Source organism: Lactuca virosa, chromosome 7, assembly GCF_052849685.1.
Source record: "Lactuca virosa cultivar CGN04683 chromosome 7, Lactuca_virosa_CGN04683_v6, whole genome shotgun sequence".
Lineage (NCBI taxonomy): Eukaryota > Viridiplantae > Streptophyta > Magnoliopsida > Asterales > Asteraceae > Lactuca > Lactuca virosa.
The window spans coordinates 171,896,290-171,900,044 of NC_136432.1; the positions used below are offsets into that span (position 1 = coordinate 171,896,290).

The following is a 3,755-nucleotide window of genomic DNA, read 5'->3' on the forward strand; positions in this document are numbered from 1 at the left end:
ATTGTCACATCGGTCTCATCATGTCGTTTTTTCGAAGCCTCCATGAACCTAGCTAGCATGGACTCCAGATCAACTTTCTTTTCAGGTTGTGGTTGCTCCTTTTGGTAAAAACCTCGGCCAATTTGCCTAAAATTTTCTTCCTTTTGCTTTTCATATTCACCGTATGGCAACCACTCCTTCTTTAGCTTCCTCCGATCTTCATCGTATTTGTCTCCACTCGAGTAGCATACTTGAGCTTTCTTATTCCTGCTATCGTCCAAATGGCAATCTTTTGTTAAATGTGGACCATTACATCTTTCAGAACCCACACGAATAGCATGTATGGATTGATCCATCTTTGTCATTCTTCGGTCCATATTATTCAACATAACTAACACATCCGCCATGTACTCAAAAGTTCCATTCCCAATTCCTTTTGCTCCATCATTTTGAGGATTGTGATACTCACGCGAATGCTTAGAAAACTCTTCAATTAGCTCGTTGATTTCAGCGGGATTTTTCTTTGTCAAAGGTCCTTGAGAATCAAGGAGTTGCCTTGTCATCACATTTACCCCATCATAGAATATTGATACTTCTTTTGGAATATTAAGATCATTTTGGGGGCAATTTCGAAGTAATCCCTTGTAACGCACCCATGCTTCATAAAGTGATTCACCCGGTTGTTGCTCAAAGTTAGCAATCACCTCTTGAGTTTAGACACTTTTGATGGTGGGCAGAATTGCTCTAAGAATTATTCACGCATTTGTGCCATGTAGTAATGGCACCTGGTGGAAGTGCCTTCAACCAATCCTTGGCAGCTCCTTTAAAAGTGACTAGAAACATTCTCAATAACACCTTCTCGCGTGTAACATTTGGAATGTTGATGTAATCCGCGATGTCATTGACTTCATCAAAGTGTTTGTACACATCCTCATGATCCTTCACAGAAAATGGAACGTCCTTTAGCGCGGAAAGAATATGTCCTTTAAGATCGAATGTGGCAGTGGCAGAAATCGCGGGTTGCACTAACCCTAGACCGGTGTCCTCTCGGATTCTCTTCTTGTACGTCTTCATTGAAATGTCGGCAATTTCTGCGATTTTGTCTTTTTGATCGTCTTCAGATTCACTTTCTTCTAATTCGGGTTCAGGCTCGTATTCGAATTATTGTGTATTAGGATTCTGCTCAAAGCTTTCAACCTTGCTTTGGTCCTTCGAGGGATTGCTCGATTCTCCTACGTTCTTCCCTTTCTTCTTACCAAAAACCGATTTAAGATCTTTGAAGTTTGAACGGTGATTTCTTGTCCGTCTTTTTACGAAGGGCTGACTCTGGATCTTCAAGTGGTGGAATCAAAGGTGTATTGGATCCACAGGTCATGTACTACTGCAACAAAAACAAAAATAAAAATGTAAAAACGAACAAAATGTAATTGAAAACTCCTACTGAATGTTCACCATGATGTGGTAATGTTACCACCTCGTGTTGAAGCAGAAAAGTAAACAGAAACGAAAAAACGAAAAATAACACGAAATAACTGAGTTCACGTCGTGACTTTGAGAGTTCAGGTCGTGACTTCAGATCTGAAAAAAATCTAATGCTAAAAATTAACTTTTTGCAGGTTTTACCCCATAAAAAGGATCGATTAACCTAAAACAAATAAATCAAAAACTAAATTAGTCGTTCCCCACCAACGGCGCCAAAAACTTGATGTGGTGCAGACTATACGTTATCTAGCTTTAAATATATAACCTAACTACTTATCTATTATTGCACCTATAGGTAGTGTACCTAGGCAGTGTATAGCATAGTAAAGGAAGTTGGGGCCGAACAAAGGGAACAGATTTAATTAATTAATTTAACTACTAAAAATTAACCTAAAAACAAGCAAAAGTTTAATTGGCTTTTATCTGATTTTTCAAGTTCAGACAAACTTAATCACTTAACTAACGATTCAATCAATTACTAAAACCACTTCCATTTAGTTCGAATCCACTTCTCCTCTATGCTTAACTATTGATTATGGATTATTAATGTTGGTTAACAAATATTATGTTATTAGCAATTCAAGTATAAATTTACTAATGTTTTCACTAATTCATGAAAAACTATGTATGGTCATACACTAGCAAACACAGAATCAGTTATATAATGTAGACAAACTATGTAAGATTAATCAAAATAAACACAATTGTGGTCATAATTTTATGTTCTCCAGCACAGCTAAATTAGTTACTTTTATCACTTATCTAGCATTGGGTCGATCCTAGCTCTAGCAATTTAATGGTCACTAAACTACTAGGTAACAAGTTCATGTAATTTAATGTTCACTAAGATACACAGAACCTAAATTCAAGCAATTAAAGTATCAAATATTAACATGCTAGGTAGAGATAATCAAACACAAGCTCATAACCACCAATTAAAATCCATAAATCAATTAACTAAACCATAGAGTTAAAGCTTCATCTAGCTAAACGGAAGCTACTAGATTCAGCTACTCATGGTTGATAATACAAACACAAATTCAATAAGAAAAGACATAATCATAATGTACCAAACTAGGATGATGAATATCATCTTCAATCTCTTGATCTACAATTAAATCTTCTCCAAAGAATGCTTTCTCTCCGTTTTTCTGAACAGTAGTTTCTCCAGAATTCTCTCTGAAAATCTTCCTAGCCTCTCAAAATCGTGAAAGTGAATGAATATATATAGTTTTGGGAATATTCCCACTTCACGACGTGAACAGGGATTTCACGTCGTGATTTGAGAAGAATCCTTATCGGGCAAGGACTCTACCTTCCCATGCACTTACCTTCTAGAATACTCACTCCACATTGTGTAAATGATGGCCACGTCGTGATTTGGGCTTTTCGCTGGGATTTTCTTCTTTTAATTCTTCAATCCTCCAAAGTTCCACTTCTTGTTAATTTTGGTAATTATTCTTCAAGATTGTTCCTTTTGGATTCAAAATATAATTTAATTTCATAAGTATCATATATCTTTGTAAATAACCAAAATATTAATAAAAATGCATTAAAATATTGCCTAAAAATATGTATAAATATGGCAATATCAGTGCGAGAGGAGGGTATTCAGAAGACGACATTCCAAACTCGCTATGGGCATTATGAGTTCGTGGTGATGCCTTTGGGGTCACCAACACACCAGCGACGTTCATGGATATCATGAACCAGGTGTGTAGGCCTATGTTGGATCGATCGGTGATCAGTTTCATCGATGACATTCTGGTCTATTCAAAGATGAGAGATTAGCACAAAGAGCATTTACGCAAGATTCTTGGGGTTTTGAGGATGGAGAGGCTCTACGCCAAGTTCTCCAAGTGCGACTTCTGGTTGCACGATGTTCAGTTTATCGGACACCTTGTCAACCATAATGGTATCTTGGTCGACCCAGACAAGATAGAGGCGGTGATGCAATGCGAAGTGCCGAGATCTCCATCTGAGATTCGGAGATTCCTCGGTTTGGCGGGATATTATCGGAGATTCATTAGAGATTTCTCCAAGATTGTTGTTCCTCTCACCAGTGTGACAAGGAAGGATGTTGTGTTTAGTTGGGGGCCAGAGCAGCAAGCATCATTTGAGACACTCCGCCAGAGACTGTGTGAGGCGCCGATACTTTCCCTCCCCGGGGGAGTTGAGGATTTCGTGGTCTATTGTGATGCATCCATTGCAGGGTTTTGTATTGTGTTGATGCATTGGGGGCATGTGATTACATACGCTTTGAGGCAGCTGAAGCCTCATGAAGCGAAGTATCC

At 38.1% G+C, this 3,755-nt stretch overlaps 1 non-coding gene across 1 annotated transcript; it reads left to right on the forward strand.

Moving 5' to 3' along the window:
• The first annotated feature begins 588 nt into the window (after nucleotides 1-588).
• LOC145127998 (small nucleolar RNA R71) lies at nucleotides 589-694 on the forward strand. Its single transcript, XR_013716601.1, has one exon. It is a non-coding gene; the product is annotated as a small nucleolar RNA R71 (small nucleolar RNA).
• The last annotated feature ends 3,061 nt before the right edge of the window (nucleotides 695-3,755 follow it).